We start from the raw sequence: 19,391 nt of genomic DNA, 5'->3' as shown, positions 1-19,391 counted from the left end.
ATGAAAAGCAAATGTGTGCGCAAAATTAGGTAGACCTACATGATCTAATCAGAGGCGATATGAGAATTCTCACTTTCCTGTTGTTGTAATGCTCTGGTTTGAATCATTTGTGATCAATATAACAATGTGTTTATTATTGCGGTTGCAGTGTGACAGCCGGTTCTAATATTTAATGTATTTAGTGATATGAAGGGAGTCAAAATATTAGACACAGCTGTGGGTTAATGCAGACCTATTGTTAATCAAGAATTGCACAGTGGTAGACGACCACTATGTACCTCACCGGGCATACTAACACTTGTATGGCGTACCGTAATATCTTTAAACATTACACATTGAAGAGGGCTATAACATTTTTGGCCCATGTTGCGATCCCAATGGCATATAAAAATGACCACAACAATAAGTGCTGCAACAATAAAAATATAGTTATACTATACTTTTTTCACCATTAACATGACTTTTAACCTGTTTTCTTTTAATCTGTTTGAGAGTGGAAGTAAAAATAACTAAAATAATGTAGTTGCACATGTGTACACATCCTCTTATAACTGGGACGTGGCTGTGGTCAGAATTAACCAATCACATATTTTTTTTTCCAATTTAGATGTACAGGTTATAGGTCACATTAATGGTGAAAAAGTGTTTAAATGATTTACTTTGCTCTCCTTTTTTTACATAAAACAAAAACCTTGCTGTGTAACCTTTAACCCTTTGTGCTATGCTGGCCATTTGTGTGCACCTTTCGTCCCCTTTTTTTTTTGGAACCATTTTCGCTGTGTTCATGCAAATGAAATGAAATGAAACTTTATTGTTTTTACCAAATAATCATCACCACTAAGTGTTTTCAGGGTTCCTTCCCCCTGCCCCCCACAAAAAAAGAAAAAAAATCGGACAAAAATGGTAAGGAAATTGAAACAAAATAATTGCGAGTATGCACGGGGTCCACTGTACTACTGATGAGCTTTATGTGAAGATGGTTTGTGTGTCACTTGAAATGCACAATCGGTATCGATATCGTCGGATATAAGTATTTCTTTGGAATTAGGCACTGGGACCTGAAGTGTAAATCAGGCCTAATTTTGCTGAATATTTTGCTCCGGTCAGTTCAGAATATCAGCTGTTCCTTCCTTCCCACTTCGCACACTATCACTGCCTTAATGAGACTTCATTCCCAGACTTTCAAACTGGAGATGCTTGAACTTTGTCACCCCCCGAGATGACTTTACCTTACCCCCGGCTCATCTGACCGCATTACGAGAAGCGTGAGATCCAATAAAAACTCAGAGCAGTTCACATGTGGAAATGCGCTTCAAACTTTTATTTATTTTTTTGATCGCAATTTTGATTTTTTTCGCAATGTAAACCTTTCGGACTTAGACTAATGTTTTTCCAGCGCAGTGTTTATACGCCAGATACCCGGTAGCAACTCGAGAGAGCGGTGGAGGTGAGTGGAATAGTATTGGAATATTATCATCCTCTGGGGGTTACGACCCTGTCGCATTTCCCTCCATTGATGGTTCGCACGAGGGGAAGTTGGCTTCTTTGTTTTCTTATTGTGTGTGTGTGTGTGTGTGTGCGTTAGAATTTGTCCTTGCAGATCGAGTACATGACGTGCTGTATGGATTGAAAGAAAGTTGGATGTAATAAGCACTTGATTTACTTCGGCCGTTTTTCCGAAGAATGGGATCCCTTGTTGAATCTGAGTCTTTGTGCTGCTTCCTGGCAGGGATGATGCATCCTTGGCTGCAAATTTGCCCATTGTCGTGGAATGCATTGTCATAGTGTTACTGAGGATGTTTTTATTTATTTATTTATTTATTTATGTAACATTTCGATCCGAGTCGACATTCATTACATCCTGAAACGTTGGGGTGGAAGGAATCTTGTTCCCTTGATTTATTTGGATTTTGAAACACATTTAGCCATTCGAATGAATGCAAATCATTCATGCCAGTTGCAATCTTAAAAAACATTATTTAAATGCACAGGCAGTGTTTTGAAGGGGACATATTAACTTTTAAATGGCATTGAGTGTGAAATTAAACAACCAAGTAATTCTTTTGTTTGCTACCTCCTTTTGAAAATGGTTACATTAGTCAGCAGTGGCGGTGTTTGATTGACGAAGAAGGCAAAGAAGAAGAAAGTGAAATAACGTTTTGGGTAGAATTTCGAATTAGCGTTGCAACAAGAAACAAGTGGAATAACCCTAACTTGAAATTCTCCCCAAACTTTGGGGCAAAAAAATGGCCCTGCGAAGTCGCATGAAGCGTTTGGACTACTGTCATCATACATGATGTTTGCTGAGAACTCCAGTCCAGTAGAAAGAAGGATTACGAATAACAGTAAGTATTTGACTTTCTTCTGCTTCTTCTTCTTTCTCTTTTGGCGTAAAGAAGAAACAGAAGTGAGTGAAGTCTTTGAAATTCTACCCCGAATTTGGGGGAAATTCAACTTTTAGCGTTGCACAAGGCCAAAGATAAAGCAAAACACCCACAGCTAATCGTTTGTGGTGGCTGAACTGAGGTGTCGTTTGGTGAATTGGACTCGGTGGACAAGTGTTCAAACTGCCCTTAAAAATGTGTGTAACTGTAAATCTGACTGTTTCTGCTGTTGATGATTGGGGAGTATACTTTCATATCATTGCATTCAGGTCTTCCTGACGTCACTGCTACTTTTTTATTTTTTTATTTTATTGCCCCCAAACTGAATCCCAATCAAGCAGCACATCAGCTCGTGTCCCTCTTGCTCTGTAAGTCATTGTTCGCCTCCAAAGTAAACACAGCCAGCCTTTCCTTTTTTTTTTTTTTTTTTTGCACTACGCCTGTAGATAAACAATCCAGCAGCAGCAGAAACTTTTTTTTTTTTTGTTATGTTTTGGTCCGTGCCAGCGGTGTCTTGACTTGGCAGATTTACGAGTTAAAAGAACATAGATGGACGAGGACCTTTTGGATGGACGCTCGGGCCCGGGCTGGAGCTGTCAGAATGAAGAGGCAAAGAAAAGACAATTAGAGTTATGGGTATGAAGGGAAAAGGGTGTGTGGGGGAAATAAGAGGGGGGGGGGGGGGGCATGGAAACATTTTAGTGCCAGATGCAAGCTGTGTTGCAAGGAATTAAGGGAAAGAAAAAAACAAGGAAGCCTGCCCTTTTTGTTACATGATGGTTATTCTGTGGCTCTTGCATTAGCTTTGTTGCTACAAGTCAAGTGTAAAGGGAAAAGAAATTTGACGCAGTACAGGGAAGAATGTTAACATGAGTGAACATAAAGTGAATGAAACATCACCACGCATATAAAATGAGGCTTCAAATTCATGAAAAATGAAGCCGATGTCGCCGCTTTCGAACGCTGTGGGTGTGCCCGCTAAATTCGTGAAATCATGCCCAGCTGAAACATTTTAAAACTGTATATCGTTATTACTAATCCCGAAAGAGTTGGCGGGTCCAGTGAACGCAACTTAAAAAACCAAACGAAAAAAAACCAACTTGTTTCGTCCCGCAAAACCGAAAATTGTCATAAGTCATATTTCAACATTTTTTGGAAAACAAGAAAAACATTTTTTTTAGCAAGTACATTGCTATTTTTTTACTGATACTGTAACAGTAAGTATGCATGCACATAAGTTCAAAATTTTACCTAAGTAAACGTTTGAAAACAGTTTGAAAAGGTGGAATGTGGTTCTACTGTACTTAAAAGTTAAATGCAACTGAAGTGTATTTAACAGATATACAGTACTGGATTGAAAAGAGCACGAGTTGTACTTCTACCACACTTTGAGAATCACGAACTAAGATATTATGTTATGAGATTAACGAAATGATAATGAAACGTCACATCAACGCTTTATTACAGAAGAGCACTTTATCAGAGAAATGTCATCATACTCTTGACACTGATTTATGCGCATCATCCAAAATCCTACCTGCACGTTCCCATTCCTGACTTCTCTTAATCAAGCCGGCCGCGCTCGAGTGAAAGCGAAGCTCGTAAACGTAAGATCACTCTTCTCATTCTGATTGCACAAAAGAAATAAATAAATGGCGCCGTTTTTTGTCCACAGTGCAGACCACAAAAGAACGAAAGAAAAAAAAAACAGGATTCCCAGCGGAGGCAGAAACTTGCAGACTCCTTTACGGCCACTAAATGACGCGTGACAATCAAGTCACACAGGGAGAAAAATACAGTGCAGAGCTTGCGTGTGTGTTATTTTAACCCCAGTTTGCCTCACGTCGACTTTGCATTTGGAGCAGAGAGGCAAGGAATTCAGCGTCACCTCTAATTCCACTCGAGGATTGCTAGCCGTGTGATTGTTAGCTTAGCGTAGGTTAGCGCAGCCAAACTTGACAATTAAGTTATGTTTCTGTCTGACGAAAAGTCTCCATTTTTTTTGTTTTAATCCAAAAAAAGATAAAAAGAGACAAAGATTTTTTGTTTCGATAAAAAGGTTCTAAAAATTATGTGTTTTCAGAAAGATGAATAAACAAAAAAGAAAAAAAAAATATATATATATATTTTGCATAGCTTTTTAATTCATGTGTACAAAATAAAACAATGAGTGAGAGTTTTTTATTTTAAATTTAAAAATGAAATCCTTATCTAAAAAAAATAATAAATTCCCTTTTTGGGGGGTTATAGCTTTTTTGTAAGTTAAGTTTAATTTTAGTTTTAAGGATTTAAAAAACTGTCATAAATACATTTTCGTCAAGATTTTAGTGAGAACCATGAAAGTGGACACAAATGATTCGCTTTTGCAGGCCGCATAAAATGATGTGGCGGGCCGCATTTGGCCCCCGGGCATTGAGTTTGACACCAGTGCTCTAAATTGTCCGTAGCTGTGAATGTGAGTGTGAATGCTCGTTTGTCTTCATGTGCCCTGCGATTGGCTGGTGACGAGTCCAGGGTGGGATAGGCTCCAGCTCACCTGTGGCTACAGAAAACGCACAAATGTTTATTTTCACACTTGATGGGTGGGCAGCCCCTCCAAAGACCCAACTATTTGTATACAAGCCATTAAAAAGTAATTTTGCCATAATAAGTTCTCTTTCATATCAAGAAGTCATGTACTTGTTTTTGCACGAGTTCAACTGGTGGTCAAACGTGAGTGTCTCCCTGGCAGCGGACGAGCGCGTGTTTATCCACATTTTACAGCCATTGTCTCATAAAATGGACGACGAGCGCCACTCCCTTTTACCACGTTCATCCAACGCGACCACCTACGGGGACGCCACATGCTTCACCTCGGCTGGTGGCGACATCCGCGTCCAGATTAACACGTGAATTACATTCTGCACACCCACGCAAAAAGGACACTCCCAATACTGCAATGAGACCCTGAATTACAGCACGGGCCTGCACAGTTTGTTCTGCATCAGTCCTCCTTATACGAGCCTTCTGAGGGACAGTTTAAATTTAAACTGCACTTCCATTGGACAAAGAACACAAAAACGCTCCACTTAGTTTGCCGTCAGCACTTTCCACGGAGAAAGGTCAAACAGTCATTTTTGAAGTCGTAAAAATAAGTTATCCACAAACCTATCATCAATAACTTTACTTGACATGCTTTTTATTGCCCACCCCCCGCGTCATCTGACGCTGGTTGATTGATACTATCGTGACATTTGGACCAAAGAAATGCAGTAAAAATAAATAAATAAATAAATAACACGCCAATGCTGCGTTCCAAACAGCAGGGAAATCGGACATCGCCAGGTCTGACGTCAAAGCGCTTCGGTCAAACTCCCAAATGTCGAACCCAATTCGTTCCGTGATGTCGGTTGACTTGAGTTGTTCGAATTACAAAATAGGAAATCTAGTCAAATTATGACTCTGCAGGTAATATTTTATTTTTTAAATATTATATTATATGATATTAATATGAATGTATTTTAATAACAGTTTTAAATTCAATTATTTAGATTTAAATTAATTTAAAATATAATATCAAATTATTATTCTTTTTCTGTTTTGTTTTTAAATTAACACCAAATTAATTGCATTTCCCATATTGTTTCAAGGAGCCAGAACTAGAGTTCTAAGTTGTTAGAAATTATATATTTTTAATTGATTTTATTTTTTACATTTATTTACTTAAAACATAATACATTATCTAAATAAACAAAGAAATACAACAAATACTGTAGCTATTGTTTCAATTTTATTTTTTAATAGATTCTGAATGAATTGCCCATATTGTACCAATTATTTTTAAATAATTGAATATATAAAAATATACAAAAATTGATATAAAAAAAACAAGGCCTAAAAACAATTAAAGGTAGAATATACTGCAAAGGAATAAACTGTTTAAAATGGTTATTGTTCTTTAAATTAATACTAAATAAAATGAATTTCCGCTAATGCAATGTGTAGTCAGAGTTCAATGAAGTTTTCAATGAAGTATTCTTCAACATTTCCATTTTTTTTGGTTTTTTTTTTGTTTTTAACACTTGTGTAGCTCATCTCCTCAGGCGGGGAAGGAATGATGGGGGGAGGGAGGGCGGGGCTTATGAGGGGGGCTCTCCTGCAGCCTGGACGGATTATTTAGCAGCCAGTAGGGAGATGGAAGGCCACATAGCACGGGAGAAGATAGACTGGCACCACGAGAGTGAGAGTCCATGTTATTGTATCGCCCTCCCTCCCACCCATGCTCTTATTTTATGAGTTCTCCAAGAGGAGCCCCCCAAAAAGCCCCCCTCACGAGCAAAACTCTCGCTGTCTTATGATTTAGCATGCATATGTAACTTGTGCTTTGTTTTCTCCTCTGTTGTTGTCATGGTTTTCCTCCCCCCCCCCCCCTCCTCTTCTCCCAGCTGTTTTCAATTTAAAAAAAAATGGGGAGTACAACTGTACAGACAAAAGTATTGGGACACCTACAGCAAGGAGAGAGATCGCGAGGCGAACTAGCGTTTGTTCAGAGTAAGGAGCTACGATAGATACGTGTGGCTATGAGACGTATACATTATCTTACCATAACACACTTTTCCACATGCGTTTGGGAGATTTTATTAAGGTCTGATGAAACCAAGGTTGATTTTTTTTGCCCATGAGTCCACTGCATGAAAATGATTCCATGAAAAGCCTACTTGAACATCTGAACTTTATTTGGAGTTAATCATAACTGGGATGTGGCTGTATTGAGAATTAATACACACATTCAATCTCCTGTTAAATGGGAGTCAGCGCACACCTGCCAACATTTTAAAGTGCTTTTGATTAATTTCATTTTTTGGTGAACAAAAGGTGCATTTTTTTTCAAGAATATCTTAATTTTTAGGGAATAAAGTTGTCTTTGTCAGAATAAAAGGACGAATATTATGACACTAAAGGTGTATTTTTGAAAGTCATAAATAAAAATTCAATATCTATCTATCTATCTATCTATCTATCTATCTATCTATCTATCTATCTATCTATCTATCTATCTATCTATCTGTCTGTCTGCCTGTCTACATAGCTATGGTAGCCACAGTAGCTAGCTACAGTATCTCTCTCTCTCTCTCTCTCTCTCTCTCTCTCTCTCTCTCTCTCTCTCTCTGTCTGTCTCTCTGTCTGTCTCTCTGTCTGTCAAGATCGCTATGAGGTAGCAACGGTATCTATCTATCGAGCCGTCTAGTCCGTTGATTCATTCCAAAAATTAAATGGTAAGTCATATTTGGAAAAGTAAAAAGAGAATCTGTGAAATTTGAACAAACGTCACAGGTTGTCTTTAGGCTATAAGCAGTTTACATTGGTCATGATATAGCGGAACATTTGCGTGGGCCTGCCAGTGTGGAAACTGTAGAACCATTTAAGCTGAAATCAAAGAAGCTGCTTTGTGTTATGTTTTTATTAAAATTTTTTTTTTTAATGTGGCTTCCAAGTCGGCCGCATTGAGATCAATCAGTACAATCAGACGTGTGTGAAATTTGAGCTCCCCCTCCTTGAACTTTTCCACGCGACACCCGCCGTCCACTTTGCACGAGGAGGCGGCCGCGATGCGCCTCAGGCTTCAGCCGTGCCAGCTGCGCTCATATGGAACCGGTTTCATTTCACCCCAGCCCTCGAACCCCCCCTGTCTGTCAAAAGTCCCGTCTGCCTCCCCCCCCCCAGCCCCGCGCTATCTTGCGGTCTCGCAGCACACTTTGGATTGTCGATCTCCCTGCTCGTTGCCCCCGTGAGGCGCGGGTGATTAAGGGGGCAAGCGTTGAAATATGAAGTGGGGCTGACGCTCCTAAAGCTCAGCGCACATCTGCAAATGTTTGGTGGCTTCGGCGCAACAATCCCAAGAATTTACACGCAATCGTTGACACTTTGTTGGAAATACTTGCAATGTGCTCCTCTTCGCAGGGCAGGGGGTAACGGTAGCCGTCTTTCACGGTGCCTGTCAAAGGGTTTTCCGACTTAAGGCCACAATGAAATAATAATAATTTAAAAAAAAAATTACACAAGATTGAAGTTGGATATTTTGCTAGATATCCACCTTTTGTATTTTCAAGTAAAAAAAAAAAAAGTCTCATTATTACATAAATTTCCAGGACAAAGGTTGTTAGATGAGAAGTCATATTTTAGAGAATAAAAAGGTAATATTACCAGAATAAAGTTGTATAATTTTCAAGAGAATTGTTGTAATCTGACAAAAATGAAGCTGTATATTTTCAAGAAAAAAAGTTCACTGCGTTCGAAATCATCTCGAATTATTATCTTATAGAATTTTGTTTTTGTAAGTATATTCATGGGAAACAAAGTCATATTTTCTGCCTAAATTAAGTCATATATTTTCAAGAAAAAAAATCAGCTTTTTGAGAATAAATAATAAAATGTGTATGTTTGATGAAAAGGTTTTAAGAGAAAAATAATTGTATATCCGAACAATATTTTTTGGAGAAATTCTTTTACACATTTGTACGCAATGGTTTCCATAAAAACCTAAAAACTGCACTTAAAAATGTTAAAATTAACAAAACATTTTTCGAGAAAAGTGTAGATTTATGTATTGCTGTATATGTTCGAGATGAAAACAGTAGTTTTTCGAGCAAAACAAATTTGGGTATAAAAAGTTGTATATAAGGGCAAAAGTTAAGTACAAATGTGTATCTAAGGTGTAAGGGTGATAATATTAAAGCATTTGAAAAATATTTTCTCGATAAAAAGGTGCATACTATTGAGAAGAAAATATATATATATATATATATATATATATATATATATATATATTTATGAGACGGAAAGTTGCCAAGGGAAAAATGTTAATGATTTAGTTGACAAGAGAGGACAAGCACTTTCAGAATAACGAGATAATTTAATGAAAACTTGCCTGCAAAAGTGGCTGATGGCTCTAAGAAGCGTCTGCCTATTTCTCCTGGGACGAGGTCATAAATACATGAACAGGCAGTTATCATCCAGCCTCCCACCACCGACATCTTGCTTTGTCTCACAGCAAAGTGATAATACAATATCAGAGCGAGAGAGAGAGAAACGATTATCGGAGGTTATAATTAATATAGAATACAAGTGCAAAGGTATATTTTCCGACAGGTGTGCATTTTTTCAAAATTTTTCAGCATCCATTCATCATTGAGGACAGATGAAATGATGTCATAGTTCATATTGGCTGCTTTTTCATTTTGTTTTATTTCAAAGACCGTCTTAAAGGAAAATATTATGAGAAAATAACAATATTAGAAACATGCCAAGAGGATGAAATGAGTTCCTGGGGTACCACTTAACGATCATAAAAATAAATAACCTCTCCTCTTCCACATCATATATTTGCTTCCCCTCATTAATGTTGCTTATTTGGCTCAATCAGATTCATATCACGAGGACTCATTCATTAGGCCATTGTTGATATTGGTGTTTGTTTGTTGTTGCTTTGCATTTATCACTTTGAGCCGCCTTTGATTCATTCTCGCAGCCGAATTAGCAGATTGGGCAATTCCCGGGATGCTTCATTTGGGATGTGTATGATTAGGACCCGCCTGGAAGATCAGAGGCTGTGTGGCCCACCCCCTCCTCCAACCTCACTTGCCCTCCTTCTCCCATCTTTTTTTTTTTTTGCTTTTTGACTGTTATTATTTCCCATCATAAGACCCACCCCCTTCGTGGACTTTGTGGAAATGAGGTCTCTCCGAGTCTTTAGGGACAGACGGGGCAGAGAGAGGTGTTGGACACCCCCTTCTCCGGGACTCAATTTATCAGAGATTACATCGTTGGTGGGTTGGCGGCTGTAAAATTCTCCGCGGAGGGCTCAAAAGGGGTCTTTTCAAACCTCGCCATTGTGTGCCAGGGATTATTCCTTGGGTTGTTATCCCATTATGCCGGAATGGTGGCGATTTTCTGCTGGAGAACCGCATGCCAGAATGATTTGGAAAGGCTAGTTAGTTAGCGACAAGCTAACGTAGCAGGATGCGTCTTCACTCAGTTGCGGCTTCTTGTTCAACAAAATGTTGATGCGCATCGCCTGCCACGGAATATCCTTGGTCAATACTGGCTCAGGCTGTTCAAGAAAAAAAAAAGGCATATTTTCAAGATAAAAAGTTGTGTATTTTCCTGAAAACGGCAGTATATTTTCCAGATAACAGTTGTGTCATTTAAAGAAAAAGAGTGCCAAACCTGCTGAAAAAGGCACATATTTTATTTTATTAAGATAAAAAGTAGTACGTGTTCAAGGAAAAAAGTTTTATATTTTTTAGACAAAAGTAGGATATTTTGAAGAGTAAAATCATAACCCTGCTAGATTAAAGTCACATTTTCAAGAAAAACATTCCATACTTTTATAAGAAATTGTTGTATATTCTCAAGAAAAATGACAAAGTTGCAACAATGAAGCTGTATAGTTTCGAGAAACAAGTAGTTTCTTTAAAAGATACGGTATTGCATACTTATTAGATGAAAAGTCATATTTTAAAAAAGAAACAATGTCATATTCTGAGAAAAAGTTTCTATATATTTTAAGAAAAAAGTTGAGTATTTTCCACAAAAGGTCTTTATCTAAAGAGAATAATGTCATATTTTTCAAAAGAAAAAAGTAGTATGTTTAATAAGGAAAGTCAAATATTTTTGTGAAAAGTTGTAATCTTACAAGAATAAAGACATCTTTTTTTGTATAGTTTCAAGAAAAAGTCCAATATTTTCGTGAAAAAGTTGTTGTTTTATGAAAAAAAAAACAAAGTTCATTTTACAAGAATAAAGTTGCATTTGTTTGAGGAAAAAGTCGTATATTTTCAAGAAGAAAATTCTGTCTGATGAGAATAAAGCCTTATATTTTGGCATGAAGAAGGGAATTATTATTATTTTTATTTTTTGGTGCTTTTAAACTGCAGCCAGGAATTCAAGCATTACTGTATTATGAGATATTGCCACAGTGCAATGTAAAATTCTCGGAATATTTCTGGTATTAATTTCTTTCCCGACGTCTCGCTCCTTTCTCATTGTGCAACGGTGGACATCAACAAGGCTTTTCAAAGTAATGCTCTTAACAGGTCATGTAGTGGTTTTTTTTTCTTTTTTCTTTTTCTTCCCTGTGCATTTTGCCCAAACACTAAGACCTTGTGTCTTTCACTTCTGATTAGTGACACTTTAATAAAGTCGTTTAAAGTTCAGTCAAGTGAATTTTCTACCTTTTGGAGTGTTTCTATGGACACGGGGGGGGAAACGACCTGCATTCAGGCCTGCGCGCTATCTTTTAAATGCAAATGCTTTAAAAGTAACTGTGTAATTCCGTCTATGGGGGGCTCTCCCGATTTGGCGTGGCGAGAGAGTGTTTTCCTTTTTAAATATAAAAGGCGAGCGCGGCTGTTTTTCTTTTCTTGCCGTCTTGATCTGACAGCAATTGACTGAGGCAGTCCTCGAGGTGTGACAAAAGCTTGGCAAAATCTTTACATTGCCTTTCCCGTTCCCGGACTTTTTCTTTCGATGGGCCAAGATGGACAAAGCCTGTCTTTTCTTCCACTTGATTTGGTCAGAAGGCTGGAGTTAAATGTTTAGTCCCAGCATTCCCAGCGTCATGTTTTTTTTCTTTTTGTTTCACCACCCCCACTCCACCCCTCACGCTGTCTCCTCTTCGTGCCGTTCAGGAGAGCCCGGAAAAGCTACGTCGAACTGACCACAATCGAATCATTGGCGATGGAATTTTAGACGAGGATGTGGCGAACTGAGTTCTCCATTACCTTCCTTCCCATAGTTGACGTCATGTTGGGCTTTTCGCGACAGTCAACTCAATGAAACGGAGCCTCTGCTAGCTGCAATCAAGTAGTACAAATCATTCCAATCTATTACGCGCAATTGACAGAATTTTTAACGCTCGGTTACCTGATTATTATGCCATGCCAGAAAAAATGCCAGAAAAATTTTAAATGAAGCAAATCCGGTCGAGTTCCCACTAGGCCTAGGCTGGTATCAGATTTTGACTCTATGATAACTGTCAACGAAAATATTGCGGTTTCATGGAATCAAGGTATTGCAATTACAGCTCCAAAATGTATTATTTTCAAATGTTTGGGTAGAAAACAACAGCTTTTTTTTCTATTGAATGCGCTCCGTAGGTACATTAGCAAACGTAAAAGGAAAATAAGCAATTGAATTTTTCTAAATAAAGTCTAAATTTAGTCCAACAATAAAAGTACTTATTTCCAAGAAAATGAGTAGCTACTTCTCTGATCTTGTCCGCTTTGTGAAGTAATGTCAGAGGAGAAATGAACTGACTGAACTGAACATCTAAGTCACGGTAATCAGCAAAGGTTGACTCGCGGCAACTGGACTCTTCTTGGTTAATAAGACGTTTTTGGTTCACCTTGAGCTAAAATGCTTCTTCAGTTCGAAATTTTGATTTGGCCTACAACAACCAAGAAGAGTCCAGTTGGCTCGATGCAACTTTTGCAGGTCTCGTTTCTCCCCTTCATACTAAAGGCTATGGCAAATTGGCCACAAATACAGTACTGTGATGGAATTGATGCGTTTCATGTCTATTAGAGGATGTGGTAGAAATGATGTTTCCGAGTTTCAGGACCCACTTTCCATGTTCAGTGATTTGATGTTCCTGGGAAGACTGATTGGCCCATTCAGGGTCTTGATAGGTGTTGTAATGACAGGAGGGGAGGAAGGGTGGGCTGTGGGGGGTTGCACGCCGCCTTCATTGTACCCTGCAGTAAAAAAACAAGCGCGCTCCTGGGAAACAAAGAAGTGAATGGGAACAGTAGCCCCTGTGTGTCCCCCCCCCACCCCCTGCCCCCTTTACCACCACCCTGGCCACTGACTGCTGCTGCTGGGAGGCTTGCGTCCTCCATTGGAGACTCAAGTGCAGTTCCCACCCCCTTTCAAACACCCCACAATTCTCTTGCTGCTTTTTCATTCTGTCAAGTGGCGACAGAGGTGTTGCCGTTTCGTTCTCTGACCCCTCAAACAACAACCCCCCGCTTCTCTGCGGCCCATCGCCCCCGAGTGTGGCACTTGTGTTTGTCGTCTTCATTTGAGGACGAGTGCTCTTCACTTGTGCGTCAACACAAAGAGACTCGCGAGTGACTACTAGTGGCTTTCGACTGTTCTGCCGTGGACAGTTTCCAACGATCCCACTTTTGTTGATCCACTGTTTTACTAACTGCACCATAGATCATCACAGTTATACAGCTTACCAGCAATTTGCATCTGCTAAATATCTTTAGCATTTCATGACAATGTCATTACTACTTGACAAAGACTAAAAATGGGTTGAAGGGATGAGGAAAAGAAGTAACGTGCAATCAATCACAGTTTTTCCCCATGATTGTTCTGAACGCCCCCTTTCCATATATGTATCTGGTTGAGCTTACATTTTTAAATTTTTAGATTTTTCCATTTAGCCTCAGTTGCTTTCGTTGCTTTCGGAGACTGCAAATCAGTTCCACACAAAGGACAACATTTTTAAAGATTGCTTAATCAATCGGTACGCCCATCCCTCGGTAATCTTGTTAAAACAAGTAAATTCTTTTCATTAAAATATCTCTGGCTCTGAATAACGTCAGTACTACTTGATTAACGGGAAGGGGATATTTTAGGGATGGGAGGGGTGTTTGCTCAAATTTTATTTTATTGATGATTAAAATCAGAACCAGAATTGTCCTTATTGTCCAAATACTGTATGTTAAAACACACTGGGAATTTGTCTGTGGTAGTTGGAGTCACTCTTGTATGACAACAAACAAGCCACCTTGACGAAACAGAGAAAAGAGTACCTACTCTTGACAAAAAGAGTACCAGTAATGTGGTAATGCTGATACAATGACAATTGTGCAAATGATGCAGCGTCATCAAACAATTTGACACATAATGTATTCGGGGCAGCACGGTAGGCTAGTGGCTAACAATTCTGAGGTTCTGTGTTCGAATGTCTGCTATCCATGTCGCTATGATTTTGGCCTGGGTTCTCCTGCTTCCTCCCTTATTCCAAATACATGCATTGAGGACTCAAAATTGTCCACTGATGTGGACGTGAGCGAGAATGCCTTATTGTCTGTATGTGCCCAGTCCAGGGTGTACCCTGCCTCTCGCCCAAAATCAACAGGAGCCCAATGAGATAAATCGCTATTGTTAATGGATGGATAATGTAATCTGGTGGGAAAGATAACGTTCACTGTGCATGTATCCCATGAACTAAACATGATGCTCATGCTTTTAGTTATCTATGCTATCCGACATCTTGTCTCTCTCAAAAGGTTATCGAGCCGCCTTATCGAGGCCCTTTCTTTGATGGGGGTGGGGCGGGGGCTGGGGGGGGGGGGGGTACTGGGTCTGTTTGCCTCCTGATAAATACTGTACGTGGGCTGGTTTTGGGTAGACATCCAAGATGTTTAAGGGGCCCTTTCTGGTCGTGTGCCATAAACAGTGACTTGTACATTGATAAGGATTGCCAAAAATACATCAAAACCATGATTCAGTGCCCCGAAAAGCAAAAGTGCGGAACAGCCAGTCAGTCAAGCAAATAATCCCAGAGTATGAAGTCAATCTATGGTCCTGAAGACAGATTAACTAGAAATAGAAATGAGTTAGTGGAAAATTGTGTTGAAAGGCAGTCCTTCCAATTGGGGTCAAGCCCTGTAGGTTTTACCAAAGTTAGGTGGCTAGTCAACCAAATATCGTCAAAGAGTCACTGTCACTCGAATAGATTCCCCATACCCCAATTTGTCGATAACCACAATACAAAAAAGCGCCTCCCTCAAAGAGACGCCTCCCTTTTAGGTTTTACAAGAGTCGGTATGCTCTATTTCCTCAAATAGTGGCTATCTCATTGATGCTATGCCCCCAATTAATCGTCTTCAAATAAGATGTCTTCCTTTTAGGTTTTCACAAAAGCTGAGTGTTTAGTGGACGACTAATCATATTTCTTAAAATATCCCTCCCTCTAATCGACGGCACTCCCCCATTTAGTTGGCCGGTGCATTGTCTGCAAGACAAATAAACACCTCCCTCAAATGAGGTGCCTTACTTTTAGCAATACGGAAAAAGAGGGTAGTAATTGTAATTATTTCATTCCACACGCATGATTATGTTACATGGAGGCCGTCTTTAGGCGGCACGGTGGCCGACTGGTTAGAGCGTCAGCCTCACAGTTCTGAGGACCCGGGTTCACTCCCCGGCCCCGCCTGTGTGGAGTTTGCATGTTCTCCCCGTGCCTGCGTGGGTTTTCTCCGGGCACTCCGGTTTCCTCCCACATCCCAAAACATGCATGAATTGGAGACTCTAAATTGCCCGTAAGTGTGAATGTGAGTGTGAATGGTTGTTTGTTTGTATGTGCCCTGCGATTGGCTGGCAACCAGTTCAGGGTGTACCCCGCCTCCTGCCTGATGACAGCTGGGATAGGCTCCAGCACCCCCGCGACCCTAGTGAGGAGAAGCGGCTCAGAAAATGGATGGATGGATGGATGGAGACCGTCTTTAATGGCGATGAGCCTCCTAGTAGACTCTTAACAGGCGGTCGCTCCGCACTCTTGTGCTGCAAACCAAAACAGCAACACTCCAGGCACGTAACTAGTCTTGGTCAGAGTCTTACCACTTGTTGGAAACAAGTTCATTGTGCAGTATTAAAGACAATCTTACGTTATGTGGAGTCTTTAACGACGATTGGGGTTCCCATGCATAGACCCTGACGTGGTGGCTCCACTATGTCATACACATCCCCGTTATTTTTTCTCCACAGTGTCCCTCTCTTCTTGGCCATAAGTTTGCTTTTTATTTTGTTTCAAACTGGCTCAGAAGACGCAGGGGGGCTCAAACCTTGTCGGTTTTATGACCAGCAAGAAGAATTACAACTTCTGCACTTCAACCCCCAGCGACTCGCTGTCTAACCTTTTGAGAGCACTTTTTTGACCCCTAACCTTTGGGCTCTTCGCTCTAACCCAGGAAATTGCTACCTCAACTTGTGGCTTCCCGGCATTTGGCTCATCATGAGAACATAATGGAGAATCAAAACACAATGAAGAATCAAACACTCTTAGATCAAGCTTGTGAATCCCATTTTGATGATTTTTTGGTTTTCAACATACTGGTTACCATTAAGAATCTCTTCAAAGTGGTTTGGTTTGGGTCGCGGTTCCCCCTCGCATTCTTTCTCTTGGTGACCGCAGTAACTTGACTTACTTTGCAGAGGGACTCCATCCTCGTACTGCAAACCCACCCCCCATCCTGCCTTTCAGTTTAATGCCGCGTTCTTTTGAAGTGTGGATTTTCTGGAGAAGAAGTTCTGCTTTTCCCCTCCCCGGCGGCCCACACCAAAATCTTCTCAAGGCCCTCCGCTTTCATACCAAGGGGGGATGCGGACCCTCGAATTTGGGCCGTGAGCTCTTTATCGTAATATACTGTATCAGGGAGTGCTTTCCTCCTGGTATGCAGGGATTGAAAGGCATGGTCATGTGCTGAACTGATTAAGAAGTTGGTGGTGACCCAAGGTTAAACCCCACCAGAGAGAGCGAGAGAGAGAGAGAGAGAGTGAGAAAGCGAGAGGAAGGAGGTAGGGTAAAAATACAAAAGAAAGATGGTTAAAAGGGGGTCACGTGAGCATTTGAGAATATAACCTCTCGTCCCAGTTTGAGAAGAGAAAGTTCCCAGAAAGCCAGGCCAAGGCTCAAGCTCAGCTGCTCCTGCCAAGGAAAGCGTCCGCCCTGAGAAAGTCAAGATAACCCTATTAAAGAGAAACTCCTCTCAATTGTCACCCGGACCGACTGGAGTAAAGACACTTAACTTTTTATCAAGTTCCATTCATCACACATGACCTCACGCTTGTCTCCGGACATTGAGGCAATGCTCTGTTTTTATAGGCGGTTGATAAAAAAAAAAAAAAAAAAAAAAAAAAAAAAAAAAAAAACTCAACAGTTGCCATGCAACAATAGAAGGGGGTCTGATGCAAGTTAGTGTACTGTGTTTGGTGGATTCACTGTATTTCTTCAAATAGTTGTTGCCCACCAAATAAACTCCAACCTTATCCCATCAGGAAAGAAACAGGCAGTAAATGTAGTTACCTCTGTTCAACAGATGCATTTGTTCCCTACAGAGACATTACATAGTTACTGTTACTACAAAGCCCATTTGAACTTGCTGACCAAAACAGCAGCACCTATCAAAGCAGGTAGAATGTGTGGCGTATATGTATTGTTAAAGGAGTTCTTAAAGATGATGTTACATCATGCAGAGATGCCGTCTTTAGTGACGCGGCCTTCCAGGAGACTGTGACATGTCGTGTGCCTGACCACAACAGCAGCACCTACGATAAAAACAAAACAATATTGGATGCAGTCAATGCATGTTATGAACACGTTCACTACGTAGTATTCAATAGAATCTCTCGTTAAATGGAGACACTGTCTTCATTATCCATCTAGTAGACTCTCGGCAGTTGTTCCACAATGTTGTGCTGCTAACCAAAACAGCAGCACCTGATGAGGCAGTGGGAGCTTTTGACCCAGTCAATGGGGCACCTGCTGTGTTTTTTCCCATTGATTGAAGGTTTCAGTTTAAAAAAAAAAAACCTTGGATGTAATGGCACATTGCATTCAATTGGGAGGAAAAGTCTGTTAAACAGCCTTTGAGAGTCTTGAGATGTCTTGATAAGAGGTAGATGGGAAACCTCCCTCCTGCCAATGTGGCGGCCGCAGTTGCGGTGCCTTATGTGCTGATCAAACATTTCGCCACACATGCGAAGATGTCTCAATGCTGCCTTTGTTTGGATACTTTTGTCAGTTAGCGCTTCCTGAACAAAAAACAAAAAAAAGCATGCAAAATTGAGCTAAGTCGAATTAATGAGCAAATTCTTACCCCCGGGGTGCTTTCCCCATTTGTTTGCTGAAGGGAGTGTTTCCACTGGAGCCCTTTTGGCCTGGCACGGGGCTTGCCAAGGTCTCTCGGGCCCCACCAGGTAATTCCAAGGCATTTCCACTTGTTTAGTTAAGGGGGAAAAAGTAGAGGCCACCCATTCTACCCATCCGCATATGTTAAAGTCATCAGACGGTTGAAAAGAAAATAATGGAGGTGGTTGCTAGCAATCGTCCAGTGCAAATTTGGATAGAATATCTATATGTTGGTATACACAGTGTGTCTCTTTCAGCTGGAATGGTAGACACGACACTGTGACTGGGAGCGACAGTTTACCTCCACTTCCATTGAGTTTCAGCTTTAGTTCGCGTTCCTGTCGCAGTCTTGCGACTAGTGACACGGTACATTAAGCTTTATAATGGGCATGTCTTCTTCTTTGGATCCCACGAAGGATATCCCAATAGCTAGTACTGTACTGGGTTAGGGTTAGGCTTAGTGCCTTTGACTGAAAACAGATAGTTTTTGACATTTGTTTTGGAGTCGGAAAACAAAAATATTTTAAAACAGTGACGGTGCAACAGTACCCCAAAAACCACGGTTCGTAACATGCCTTGGGTTTAAGGTTCAGTCCACATTGTGTAAAATAAGGTAGTGTTTCCCAAATGTTTTGGAAAATGCTACAAAAGTCATTTGTCTTCTTTTTAGGAAATGAAGGAAATAATATTCACGTTACAGCATAATGCCATTTAAATGTGTTAGCAAGATTTGCTAGCGGTGATGCTGAGCTGCGCTGTGTTTGTTTAACGGGTAGACATACACTTCCTGTACTTTACCTAATACAGTATGTTCTGTGAGGGAACTCTGTGCACCTCTGTACCGTTCCAAATGTTTTGTCCTGATAAATCTGAATCTGAATACATGTGCTATTACAACCCTTCTTCATATGGATTCTATATAAGTGTGAGTGTGTGTGTTTGAGCTTTGTCTTTTGTGGGACTTAGTCGGGATCTTCTAAACAGCCTTGTGTGACCCTGAATCCAGGCCTTTTGAGGATTTCTCGAGACCCTGAAAAGCAACTGTGATCATTCGGTGGGGGGGGGGGGACGACACTACTCCGGTGGTCTCCCTCATTGCCATC

General features: G+C 40.4%; 1 protein-coding gene across 1 annotated transcript in view; it reads left to right on the top strand.

Moving 5' to 3' along the window:
* The window catches only part of fat4 (FAT atypical cadherin 4), a 105,809-nt gene that overhangs the window by 7,316 nt on the left and 79,102 nt on the right, over positions 1-19,391 (top strand).

Source organism: Phycodurus eques, chromosome 9 (genome assembly GCF_024500275.1).
Source record: "Phycodurus eques isolate BA_2022a chromosome 9, UOR_Pequ_1.1, whole genome shotgun sequence".
NCBI classification, from domain to species: Eukaryota; Metazoa; Chordata; class Actinopteri; order Syngnathiformes; family Syngnathidae; genus Phycodurus; species Phycodurus eques.
Note: the sequence above shows the minus strand (reverse complement) of the source record. Positions and strands in the feature narration are given on the sequence as shown.